The 14,365-nt window shown below is 37.7% G+C and overlaps 1 protein-coding gene across 11 annotated transcripts in view; it reads right to left on the minus strand.

Annotated features, from left to right (window-relative positions):
* Window positions 1-14,365, minus strand: part of LOC124176581 (tyrosine-protein phosphatase Lar) — a 458,827-nt gene that overhangs the window by 306,393 nt on the left and 138,069 nt on the right. For 10 of the 11 annotated variants that reach the window (XM_046558059.1, XM_046558063.1, XM_046558057.1 and 7 more), the window contains exons 1-2: window positions 4,209-4,430; window positions 2,162-2,204 (exon numbers count right to left, since the gene is read on the minus strand). The gene's annotated coding sequence lies outside the window, so the exon portion shown is untranslated. Of the gene's footprint in view, window positions 1-2,161; window positions 2,205-4,208; window positions 4,431-14,365 lie in introns of those variants that run through there. The other variant, XM_046558053.1, reaches the window with a different exon arrangement.

The raw sequence follows: 14,365 nt of genomic DNA on the forward strand, positions 1-14,365 counted from the left end.
ATCACCCTATACGGTTACTTGTAAAAAATCACCTTGAAATTTCAAAAATATTTGAAATGTTCTGGTGTAGTAACTGTTACAAATAAAATTTTTTTTCAATATATTTCCACTAGAAATAGTTACCACAGAACTATAATGTATAATCGAGGTCCACAGATATCATTTAATACAAAAATTATCAGTAGTTATAACACTATTGTTATACATGCAAACTATGTTGGAATTCACAGTTTGAGCCAGATGAAATAAGATGTGAGTTGTTGGCGTTACTTGATACATTGGTAATAATTTGATCGAGGTACAATAAGCGTCAGTTAGTCGATTCGATTGAAGTCAATCTATAGTTATCACGGCACATGCAAAATATGGGAATATAAATATTAATTAGACTTGCTTTTTCGACTTTCTTCGCCACGAACATCGGGGTTGAACTGCATCCAATCGGTTGCGTACGTGGAGTTTTCGGCCATAATAAAAGAACTCCTAGTCAACGATTGTCTTACGCGCGACTTCAACTGGTTGCGAATCGCGAATTCATGTAAGATTTATATCGCATCCACGATGAAGACTGAGATGAAAGCAAGTAACATTCTCAAAATAACCAAAATGCGTACAGGTCAAGTGTCACTGTCAAATAGGTCAAAAAAATATGATAATTAACTGCAGCGATATGGTATCGCGCGGTTCGAAAAATAATGAGCAATAATGTGAATAAAAACACTGTGACAAAAAAATTTTCTCACAAAACCTCAATTAAAACACGTTTTTTCATCTGAGAACATCATTACTTTCAGCAGATACTGAAACAGAGCTTGGGCGACATCTGATAACCGAATTTGGTGTCGGTTTAGCCGATTGCGAACCGTACGTAGCCTCAAAATACCTTCCCTTCCTCGCGAAAAAAGTATGCATTTGTACCAGTGGCCCTATCGATGGTAATCTTGTCAATGGTTGATAAGATAAAGGATATAGCATCTTCTTTCGGTCAACAATACGAAGTTGAAGCACCGTAGATATATTACCGACTGAGCTAAAGCACAGCTGGTAAGGTAGAGGGGATGAAACTCGTGAAAATGCCTACACGCCTCAAGATGCCTCAAGAATGCCGACAGTCGCGTTTTTCGTGTTCCTTATAATTTAACAAAGCCGTTTGACACGAAATAGATTTTGGGAACTGATGTGCAAGATGCTTAGTCGGTGTACGCATGTCGGTAACCAGGTAAGTACTCTGCCGTTTTTAGTATCACAAACGTAAATGGTACGGAACAATTTCTGACGATGTGTAGTCGAAACCACACAAATTACAAATTTCAACTGCTTCCGTGATATTAGTATGAAAGCGTACAGATCCGTTACCGACATGCATTTACCGTCCAGGTACCTAGAAAATTAGTTTCAAACATCAGACTCCTCTCTGATTGACAATAAGCCAGGAAGCTGCAAGGGTGAAGTTGGTAAGGTAGAAATTCTCTGACGAGGGTTCAGGGTAATGAATCGATAAAAGAATGGGAAGGGAGTTTTAATACCACTGATGATAAAGATGACGAGCCTTACAGCCAAAACATGAAGAAAAAGTGGTCCTCCGATTAAAGCTTGCTAAATAAATTGGTCTACTTGTAATTATAAGCGTGTCAATCGTAAATTACACAATATTTTTCGAGGCCAATGAATTTGAACATGAATCAAGCTATAGGTTTGGCTGACTACTGCGATAGATTGAATTGATTCACTTTAAATCACGCTCAGTATAGACGAAAGTTTAATGCGCGTATGAGATAACTGGAGTTGTAACATTATTGTTTTCATCAGGCAATAGACACAGATAATTGTTCCGTACAGCAAAGAAAGTCCTTGAAACCATATCAGTTGTGTGATTTATATAAATCAGTGTTTGATAGACAGGTTTGCCTGTGTTTAAAAGGGAAATTTTCCAGAAATTGAAGTTTCGATATCAGAACCACAATTCCAAGTTCATTTTACAGGTACCACACATAACTATACATAAAAGTTTCATTACCACCAATACCCAGGTCACTGGATAACATAATGAAGGTCATAAGTCAATCAGACATCTTAATTGGATAATGGTGAGTGACAAATTAGACATGAAATTAAAGGAAAAGAAACGTAAGAGCACGTTATACAAGTGGTAAATACGTACCAGGCTAGTTTCTTCTGTAGATTCTCAACAAACTTCTCGCTCACTGCAAATAAAGAATAGAAAACCAACATTATTGTTAGAATTATAACAGTAGGCCAACACCATATCAATATGTGATACAAAATGTATTTAATTGAGATAAGGACAACATTTTCAAACTTCAAACCACAACACTTTTTTTTCAACCATGACCAATCAATATTTGCCCGCACTCCCTGTAGAACTGAGTTACTAATTGATTATTCTCGTGTTTTTTTTCCCTCAAGTCAGAGAGTGGATGAAATATTGTAAAGCTCAAAGCCAAAGCAACATAAATTGATTAAGAAAAAGTCGCTCACACCATGGCTCTCTAATTTAAAAGTATTCAAATAGTTTAAAAACTTGAATTGGGAGTACTGCAACAGTATTATTTATAAATAGGCTGTAACTAGCTTGCAGTAATTTTATGGTCATGACTTTACAGATTACTCCTTCCAGTATCTATTGAGATGTTGTCCGAACTAGTTTTTAAAGTACACTCTGCATCCTGGTAAATTGCAACACGGAATTTATGAAGATTGATGCTGAATCTTTGAGCATGTTTTGCAAAGGGTGAAAAAACTATGAAAAATATGACCAAGTTCTAAAAATTATTTTTGAGCAATAGCTGCAAGAGCATTAATCATCGCTGAATGATTGAAGCTACGAACAATTCACAACTGAATTTCATGCGATTCATAGCTGTATATTATGTATACTACGGCCATTTGATCGAAGGCACTATCTGAGCTTAAGACAGCCAACCTTCACAAACTCTATGAAGGAGAAAAAAAAAATGATGAATTTTCTCCATTATTGTACCATATATTTCCATAAACAAACAACCAAGTTGAGGGGAAATCTTTGGAAGATATGTATGTATTTAAAAATATAAAGTGAATATAGAGACAGTGAGAGAAATTTAGTGAATAGCGTAAAATGGGAAGGGGGGAATATGGAGAACAGTTTCTTCCACATTTACATTGATCTGTATCGCGATCTTGTTCGTTGCATTTACATTAGCATACTGAAATTAAGAAGTGCAATGGTGAGCTATGACAGCCAGAATGATATGACAACCCATATGGAATATGTAAGAGAGAGTTTTGATAAAATAATCAGCAAGACGAGAACCCAGATAAGTCTGACATGAATCTCGATGTATTTACAAATTAAATATTATTCCATCATGAAGTGAAAACCTTTCTCCATTTCATTCTCTTCTCATTCCAATTTTTTTCTCTGCCTGAATTTGAGGTCAACGATTGTGTAAAATATGACTGACAATTAGAGACATTGTTACCATACTATTATTCATGAAATTGTTACATTCTGAATGGTACCAACGATAAAAAACAAAAGGCAGAAGCCAATAGTATAAAACTCTTCACAAATTGTATTACACCTTTTTCGTTATAATAAAAAAACAATAAAACTACACAGACAATACTGTTAGCCGGTGCATGATAAGAAAAAAAGTATGTTTCAGTGAATAACACAACATAAAGTACGTTTATCAGAAATCTGTGAAAAATTTGTGTTTCAAGACAATCCCCAAACTCCAGAATCAACCTCAACTCCGAGATCAGTATTTGCTGCTTAGTTTCAAGAATACGAGCAATCGACATTTGAAAACTAGTAAGAAATATAGACCTAGCTTAAACTGCAAGATGCTACATGCTAGATGCAGAGAAAAGTGTAGCCCAGGTAGATATTCCAATCTTCCAATGCAATGTAGAAGCAGGTTAGGTCACTTTAGGTTAGGTTACATAGGCTGTCAAAGGTGAGAGGAGTCGCGTAGGGCAGTGTAGGGCCTGGAATACTAATTTATCGAGATCATGGGCCCGTAGGGCCGCTGCATCTGGTGCAGCTGCTTGCGGGAACGTAATATGTCGCTGCAGGAAAGTATTAGGTTAGGGCAGAGAGAAAAAGGGCCGAAGAGATGAAAACAAAGGAAGACTGAGCGCGTCTCGTTTGTTTACAACGGTTAGGTTGGTCGGTTCAGGCGACAGTAGAGAACGAGACTCACCGATTGTTGGTTGATGGGCCGAGGTTAGACCGGGGAAGGCAGGCGAGAAGAGTTTCACTTGTTTCCAGTTTCATAAGAGTGACAAACGACACTCGACGCGGCTATTTGGCCATCGCACACATTGCAAATTTCGTTGAGATGAGAGAAAAAATTGTTTACGAAAAATACACATGCAAAGGCGCTCGCGGAAACGTCAGACCCAGCTCGACGTGACAGCATCGACACTAGGCGGCCATATTGTTTCTGTGCGTGTTGCCTGCCGCGTTTCTTGGCACCTGGCGCCAAGCTGCGAGTTTTTGCTGAAACTCGATACGAAATCTTCGTGACCGACCGCAGCCGGCTTCATCTGTTTTCACATCACTCTTTGCTGTAAGCGCTCTGAACCATCGCCGTTCAAGAATGTAGCAGATCTGGTATGCGGTCTGTAGTACCGGAACGAATGAACGAAATACCGACAATGATGATGGGCCGTTTCGCATTTCACGTGTTAGAAAGAGAGGTTCGATCTGCTTTTATCGGCCGAGTAACTTATCCACGCCCTCACTCATCGACAAACACCAAGAATTATCCGATGATAAGATACCGACCAACACTGTGCACATTTGAACTGACAGAAAATATTGCCCGGTGATGACTATTTTCTGAAACATAAAATTGCCAGTGATTTGTGAAACTACTTTTACCGGTGAATATTCAGGATTGCAAATGATTGTTGGTATCGTACTTAGTCAGCGATAAGGACTGACCCCCAAGGGGTTAACGATGCATCAAATAAACGTTTCGGTTAAAAGGCTTTCACCAAATAGGTATCGTAGTTTGGTACTATCACGTTTATTATTGCAATATTTAGCTATTGGAATTGTGACAAGGTTTTATATTCTAGTGGGTTTTTTTCCTTCCATGCTTATTTCTTCGTTTGTTTTTTTTTGCTTATTTGTTCGTATTCCTGTGACGGTGAAAAATCGTGACTCCATTGAAAAACGTTGCTCGCTAAGAAAATTTGTATGAAAAGTGAGCACATTCTAATATCTCGTCAATACATGGAAATACACGCAATTATTGAGAATCGTGTTTGAAATTGCCAGCTCTGTATTACATTATGTTACCTTACCTCTAATTTTGAAATGATTTTCCAAGAACTGATCGAAGAACAATAAAAATAATAAAATGCTGTAGATGAATACGTTGGCATTAAAAAATTGTAGATTATCCGAATCAATTTAAAACAAATCAGAACATCAGAAAATCAGAACAGTCATATGAAAAAACACGAGCCCAATACAAGAGGTAAAAAAGGGTCAGATCCAGGTCCAAGTTGTATGGAATGCCTCATAAGTGTGGGAAAACGTGTAAGATAGACGTCAGACAGCACGGTAGAAACATGTTGATATCATCGCGACACTTCAATGGGGAAATCGTACAATTTATAAACTCGATTTTCGCGAAGTCTCTTGAGACTACTCGTGTAGTATTTAGATTTTTTTACAACGCATTCTAAACAGAGTGGCATTTATACATATTGTGTTAAATTTCTATACAATCTTTACTGTACTGAAAAAGTTACTCCGGCTGTTGTACGAACCGAAATTACACAAAATGGTTAACTTTCACTAATAAACTATTGGACGAAGTCAGATAACATGGGCTTTGGGAACGTTCAAATATCAAATAACATTTTTTACGGCGGCAGGAGGAGGGGTTAAAAATGGCCATAGAAATCGTGATATTTTTTCGGTCCATTCCAGTGGAGAAATAAATCCTCGATCGATGTGAAAGTGCAACTCGAAGGGTAAAAGCATTGTTTGAGGTCAGTAGGTTGTAAAATTCTGGGCGTAAACAAGAGGCTATAATTCTTTTACTTTGTTTTACTTCCTATTAGTCCGTATAATTATTATTTCTGTAAAAGAAATTCAGATACCTGGGATATTTCGTTTAACGTACATTTATAGACTCCTGGAATGAACCATAGGTGCAAAAACCTCGTTTACGTATTAACAAAAAAAAAACGCAAATGTCTCTTGTGTGCGGCAGTTTTTGATAAAATTAATGTACGGCGATTTAACACTGTCTCTTATATCTTCAACCTGCTATCTGGTTGATGTAACTATTTTGTACAGCAAGCAGCCACTCAGTTTACATACCCATTAGTTTATCTAGACAGAAAATTGAGGCAAATCGATCACTTTTATTATTGCAGCAACAGAATATTTTACACCGACTCTTCGAGCCCAAGTTTTTTTTTTTTTTTTTCTCTCAGACTTCTACAGTTTTACGAAAAATGTGTAGAAAATACCAATTAATCGATCAAAATGAATTTCATTAATAAATCATGAAGAAAATAAATCAAACGGAATAATCGTTCGTGAGGAAAATATGAAGCAAAAAGAGTGAAAAATAGAATCGCTTATAATATCAGCTCTAATACCTGAGTGACGTCGGAAAGCTGTCTTTCTCTCTGCGAGTCATACTGTTTACACAAGGTAATTCTACCAGCTCTTCTGAATTTAAAATCAATGATTCTGTACACGAAGAGCAACGTTGTGAATCTTATTTGACTTTTTACGGGCTATACAGAGTATGACTACACAGTCCAACATGTTTTGACAAGACGGAATTTATTGCGATTTGTTCCTCCAGTCTTGTACATGATTTCGTGATTCGTTCCTCATATTAGATCTGCTGGTTTGCAGATCTAATAACCGTAATCATCAGAAATGAGCGCCGTGTGTGATTTTATCAAATATTATAACTTCGCACGTGATAGAATTTGTTGATATTTTCAACTGCGGTGAACTACCTCGTTAATGATTAATTTTTCTCATTTCAATGTAATCCTTAGATTGAAGGCTTCGCAAATGGAGCAAATGGTTTCGTCCATCGCAAAGATGAGAGAAGCAGTCATTCAAATTGATCAAATTTATCAAATCAAATAAGGACGAATGGTGATACGATTCAAGACGATAGCAAACCTACGAAGCATGCAACGGATACCCAAGTTCAATCAGTATCAGAATTACAAGTACATCTTCAAAAGACTCGTGACAAAATGCTGTTATACCGGGACAATCTCTTGAAACTTGAAAATCAACTGCGCATGCGCGAGTTTTATCGGCTGTTCGTGCAGGCTGGCCATTTCGAGTTTCAGCTGTCAGACTGTTTCTGGCGGCGATGTAGTTGATACGAATTTTCGAGGCTAGAATCTCAAATAATTGAGACAGTGACTCGGAAAGGTTTGGGAAGCATTTGTTACTGGATCGGAAAGTTAATTCTTCAATGAACGATCGGAATTCAATGCTTGTGATCTTTGAAAATTCAAACGTACACATTTTGTGTAGATTGGCCCGCCTGCATCGCAGACAAGAACATCGCCGCGGGAAGATTTCGCCGACCAATGAGATTGAATTATTTGGCGCATGCGCGGTTGATTTTCAAGTTTCAAGAGATTTTCCCGGTGTATACACCCTGTCACAGCTGATCTTAGTTTTGGGGAAGGTTCATTGAAATCAGGAGCAATTTCTACGCAATTATTGAACATGAGAGCATAAGGAATTCACAGACAACACGTGACACGCCTACTCAGCAGCTGAACTTCGGCTTAAAGCAGGAAGTGGGCGCGGCGTCCGCATTTTCTAATCAGAAGTCAGAACGGACCGTTGAATATGGAGTATGACATTTGAAATTTTATGCAAACTGGTACCCGTGTATAACGGGTGCGGTGGGGCAGCGCGGCTGTTTTAATACAAGGCATACCTAATCCCCGAAGCCGGTAGAAATTTCCAAGCTGCCAATATTCACGGGAAAACGTTACAACTTTCCAACTTTGACGGGGTGGAAAAGGGGAAACCGAATGGCAAAGAGACCCTGCGGCAGAGAGGAGCGACGAGGCGAGAGGGACGGACCCCGTACCGAGGATGACATCCTCTTTGAACCTTCGTCACGTTGGCCAACTCGCAAACGAGCTCGTGTCTCGCGAATCTTTGCTTCAGATGCCGAGGGAAGAGCGACGGGGACGCGGACGAAAGGCGCGAGGGACGTGTACAAACCAAACATGCATATGGGAAATTTCCACTGATTTTACTCAGCTTTCAACCATCCCCATTCCCAATTCTGATCATGCAAATTTGGCACTCCATGGTACTTTTGTACAGCTCAAGTACTCGTAACAGTATTTTATATTTCTCGCATTTTGGAGGAAGCTGTTCGAACTCACTAGCGTCTTGGAGGGCCCAAGGGCTTCAAGTTTCGATGTCTAGGTGGCAAAAACAGTGAGTGACTTGAGAAAGAGAAGTGAAACATATATCGTCAATTTACGATATTCAGAGAAAGAGAACTCTGCAGTCCTCGCTAAGCTAGCTGGAAAATTCCAATAACCAAAATTAAGGACTCTTCGTGTAAAAAAGACCAATTGGTAGTCAAAAAGGACCCTCTATCTTGCCCCATTGTGTCCATGAATAGGGTCTACGTGTCACTTAATATTTGAAAAACTCTGTAGTCAGTTAGAACCAAACTAGTATCAGGTCAACATCAATTATCCATAGTAAACATTACGAATTATATACTTTATATATTTTTTATGAAATTTCCTATTCAATTCAGATACCCATTAACCATCGAAACATTGAGAACTCATTGGGTTTATGTAAATAGTACAATATTTGTCAGTTATAAACACTAATTAGTACAATGTGCCAGCCTCCGATACTATAATCAATTCTGTAAGATCGTGCGTCGATTACTAATAGTTACAGATTCTTCTTCTGCGGTGCGATTATTGCGTGAAACTCAATTATTTTTGCAGATCTGTGTTCGGTATTGAATGTAGAATGGGGCTATTATAAATAGGCTTGAAGAATAGACAAAATAAGTGACACGGATATACATGAAAAAGTAATATTTTCCAAATTTTGATGATTTTTATGACTTTTGTACATCCTGTTACTCATAAATCATCAAATTCCGAATGAACATTCCACTATGTAGCACCGTTTCGTATAGGTATAACCATTTTTTGTTAAAATGATGGGTTATATTTAACAGTTACTTCTTACGATACTTACAATATTCTGATAAGTTTACATTGTAGTTTTATATAAAAGTGGAGATGACTTGACGAGCAGTCAGGAATTCATGTGATTCACCATCGTGATTACCTGTTTTAAGGCTAAAGTACTCATGAAAATTCTAGCCTCCACTTTCGATCCCAGAACAACAGAATAGTCACGAAGCCTCAGGATTCTATAATTTTACCGTGGCAGGTAATTCGAAATGGTCTTTATGTTAACTTTCAATATCATGCAAGGATAATGGTCCCAAATTCCGACCGTTTATCAATTCTCGTTCTATTTAAAACACGTGTGAAAATACAATTGAGTTTGATAAACGATATAATTTTGCCTCTTACAACCTGTCACACTGTGTCTTTTCGATCGAACGAGCAGCTACAGACTTGTGAACAAAACGAGCTCTCGTTCATCGATGTTAGGTGAAATACTGTGACATCCGTCGAGTTTTCATTAATTGAAAAGTATTTTACATTGGCAATATACATCCGAAAGATCGGCGAATGGCGCAAAGCCGAGTGAAATCAATTGGAATTACCCACGGATGCAAACACGCGTGAGAATGGACCGCACACTCGGATGAAGAACCTGCAACTGGTGGCCAGAACTTGAACACGAACGTGGTAACGGGGGTGGATCGTGGCTCCAAATTGAGGATGCGGACCTATCGAGGGATGTTTGCGACTTTGATCAGTTGGAACCCACCCCGGTGCCTCACGGGCCGTCGAAATGGCGGAGAGATTTTTCCGGAATAGAATAAGAGAAATCGGATTCCTGGATCACCACGACGCTGATCCCGAGTCAAGTCAACCGTTCAAACGATTCTTCCGCGCTCAGCTACAACCGTATATATTTTCTGCAAACTTTTCGCAAACCCAGCAATATCTTCCAAATTCGTATACATACATATATATATATATATATATATCCCTATGTGCCTTTTCGCGCAGCTGTGTACCAATTTTGGTGGATATCCGCCTGATTGGAGCCATGCAATGCCGCTGTTTGCAGAATGTCTTACAGATTTTGCGGAGAACCCTTGACCCCGAATCGTGCGTGAAAAGTGTAGAATATTAATCCAACGTTTGGTGAGAGAAACGTTGTGATCCCAGTTTGAGAGTGTGGCAAATTTCAAACGAACAATTATCCAACTCTCCGAGTATCCAAATGCCAAGTGTGAAGCTGACCTGAGAAAAGGGTCGATTTAACCAAAACATTTGAACGTACGAAGAAACGGTAATTATTTTGTCAGAGATTTTTTTTACCCCGTAGTCATCGTCTTTCGGTAAACCGAAACGTACGACTCGATTTGCTGAGTTCTTTTTTGTTGATAAAGCCATTCTTGGATTTTTCTTTACCAAGCCCTTGTACCAGCCATTCGTCGTGACACGATTGGTTCTCGCAGCGGGTTCTATTCGAATTTTTACCGTCGTCAAATCTGCCTTGAATCAAACTTGAAGTACAGTATTCCAGAGATACGGGAATGGTGAAAAATGAAAGGGCATATATTGTGCACCTGAAGGTAGCAAAAACTATGCCGATCTCGTTTTTACTACAAGACGAATGACACGAGTAATGAGGCGCAGCCTGCGCGGCCGTTTCGCTTCACTCTCTACACGTACCGTTGTTTATTCTGCATTTGTTGGTGGATTCAGGATGTAGTTACATACGGCTGAATGCAAATACGCGGATCACCAACTAATGAGTTAGGTCGTTACGACATGTCAGTCACAGGTGCGATCGATCGAGAATAACTGGGGCGAGGGGATCTCTACTCAATGGATGAATCCGTATCAGTGTGTCACCGCCGGGCGTGGCGCAATTTAACTTGCTGCATGATCAGTCCGCCCCAAGTTTACGCCACCTTCCAACCAAACCTCCGGTTCAAAACCGATGCGTTACGCGTAGCTGACGAATTTTTAATCAGCCCGAGGAAAAACTTGTTGGGTGCCATTTTTTAAAATTTTTTTTCTTCTCTTTTCTGGTTTTTCATTTTTAAGTCAACATTTACCATATTCCAACGAAAGCAAAAACTACCCTGAAAAATCCCGAACAACCCTTAACTCACTTCCGTTATAGAAGTGTTACATATTCGATTAATCTCATCGATAGAATAAGCTAATATATTTCTCTCAAAATATTAAAGAATTGCATCATTTTCTGAACTTTTCAGTTTATTTGCAATAATTAAAAATTGGAATAGACCATTTTTCATTATCAATAAATAATTCATGCATCTAGAGTGAAGTCACTACAGGTACTCAAAACTTGAGAATTTCCGCTTCTCAAAATCTTTTTTTGAACAATATATTCGAAATATACGTTCGTAATATATCTTCAACGCTTTAAACAAGACTGTTGGTACAATGTTGTTGGTTGACTCAGTCACGGCGTTGATTAAGACGGTTGATGAAACAGCTAATTCGAAGAGCCTAATCTGTGGATTGCATTGTGGTTATAATATTAATTATTGATGTTGTTATTTGTAATATATTGTAATTATCGATGATGATGTTGTTGGTTTTAGTAATTATCATTACAACTTTCATGGTTTTTGGTATGATTCTCATTTTTCGTACGGCCATCATTTCCTTTATTTTATTATTTTCATCATTTCCATTTTTTTGCATTGTTATCGTTACAATATAGTTTGTTTTACAATCGTGCAATGTTTTCAATACTAGTACGTTAAAATCCGATTGATGACAATAATTCGGCTGTTGAATATACCCTTGATCAAATTTTTTCATTCCAGTTCACCATCTTGCTAACTTTGTGGGTAACGTTCTTCATAATTTTTCTGCATTTAGTAGTCATTAATAAATATAATCGTTGTAATTGACAGATACGATAAATAATAATCCTAAAATCTTGCTGGTTTCATTAATTTAAGAACGTAAATCAATAAAAATTCAATTCCACAGTTATATTCGCGATATTGTACAAAATTGAAAATCGAATCATCGTTACACACATTCTACCTAATTGTCATTATTATTTTATTAGCTGTCAACAAACTGATGATTATGATTATTCTCTTCGGAATTAGTTCGGAAATGTGGCAAGTGGTGAATTCGTAACTGCCCTTTTTTCAAAAGATTCGCAATGCCTCTATATCAGCGAACTGCGATCGGTATCCACGCCTGTTTCTTTTTTTTGTTTTTTTTTTTTTCTCAATTTCAAAAATCTCTGATACAAATATTGAGTCTTGTGTGTGTGAAATATGGTGGTTGCTTTTTAACTTTAAGCCGGGTTCTTGTGATTTTTTGCGCATTCATCTAGAAATAAAATCAGAGGGCTTAGAGTTTTTTTAAGTCAAAGACATATTCTTTGGTATTTTATTTTTCATGATTCTTTAACTCTATATTTTCGAAATTCTGTGAGACTTACGAGTGTGAAGCGAAGGATTAATTCCCTTACGTAAATGAAATATGCAGAGTATCCATGGAGCGAAAATGTAAATTCAAACAATTTCACGTTTCTTGCAAAATTATTCGTTTCAATCTGCATTTCCTTACTTTTTTTCAACACTCTATTCGCACTATGACTCAAAGCCAGTTACCAATGTACAGGAATGATAACATTTCATTTGAGTAACTATAAGTATGTTCCTTCCATGTATCCCACTTTATTCCAGTCTCTCCTATAATATATAGGAAAATGTTCTGAAATTTCTCTAGTCGTAACGTTACATCATTTAAATTGCCGAGTCATTCCTTGATATCCTTCACGATGTCTTACTACTACATTTTGTTTTTTTCATTCGTCGAAATAACAGCAGTAAGAAACCCGGGTTACATTTCTAAAAGTTCTAACGTCGATGATCTAATCCAGGCTTGTTGTGAATAACAATTCTCAATCTAGCAAAACATTATCCTGCTTAATAATTATTAAATATTCTTAGTTTTTCATTCCGGTGCTCATCATTTGATAAGATTGTGAAGATACATCGGATCCCCCAGTGTTATGCAATCAAGAATTTATAATATTTATTGATCAAGTTGAAAATTTATTCTAATCTGTCTGCTTGCTTCAATATTCAAATATTGAATTACACGTTTCCAAGTACAAGACAGTTTTAATTACTTATTGCAGGTAATTTTCTTCAACTCTTTAACCAAGTTTGGACATCACGTATTCTACATTTTTCATTGTTCGCATGTGACATGTTCAATTATCTTATGCTTTGTTTTCGTCAAGGTATAGCGACTTGAATTCAGGTTACCATTCAGTTGATCGTTACATGCAGTGTTTGTGCAATTACCGTTCCATTTCCATCCACCATCGACAGAAATGTAACTCAGTCAATGTAGCCTGAACGAACTGATTGTCCCAATTACCATGGCAAGATCGATACAGATCTGTGCTTGCGCTTCATTCGATACCTTGTATTGTATTCTACCTTACCTATTGTTTAAAATTGCGCCTTTCGCCAGTATGTCTGATACTACTCAATAAATTTTTACGCACTGATTGCTAGCCTCCGATTTATTTTTCCATCTCCATTTCGAGTTAATATCAATCGCTTACACCAAATGAACCCGACTCGTTCGGTTCGAGTGAAAAAGTACTTTTTAAAAATCGGTTTATCAGATATTCCTAAGAACAATTCCCTGCGTTCGAGCGCTGAGAGCGATGAGGAGTAAGTTGATGACAAAGCATGCCACGTTCCTAACTAATTTTGATAAATATGTTCCCGAGTTGTGAGACTGGTATACATCATACTGTCAGCAAAATTCGTGCTAGAACATTGTGCCGTTTGTCTACACATTAAATTACGCAGTCTGATTGGAATTTAGCCTAACTTTACTCCAGAGTGGTGGATACCACTAGGCAGGAAGTTGATCGCAGTTTCGGTGAAAAATGTGCCTGCTTCGTACACACATTTTTGTGACGTACGTAAGGCATTTCATGCAAAGAGAGAAATTTCTTGTTTTATCAAGTATGTTGCGGAGTGCTCAAAGTATCAATTTACCAAAGATTACAAACGATTACAGAGATTATAAGTATTACAAGAGATTGAAAAAATTTCAGCTGTCACAAAAGATTACAAAGATCACAAGAATTACAGGAGATAAGAGAATACACAGGGTTGCA

The sequence above is a fragment of the Neodiprion fabricii genome, chromosome 2 (genome assembly GCF_021155785.1).
Source record: "Neodiprion fabricii isolate iyNeoFabr1 chromosome 2, iyNeoFabr1.1, whole genome shotgun sequence".
In the NCBI taxonomy this organism is placed as follows: Eukaryota; Metazoa; Arthropoda; class Insecta; order Hymenoptera; family Diprionidae; genus Neodiprion; species Neodiprion fabricii.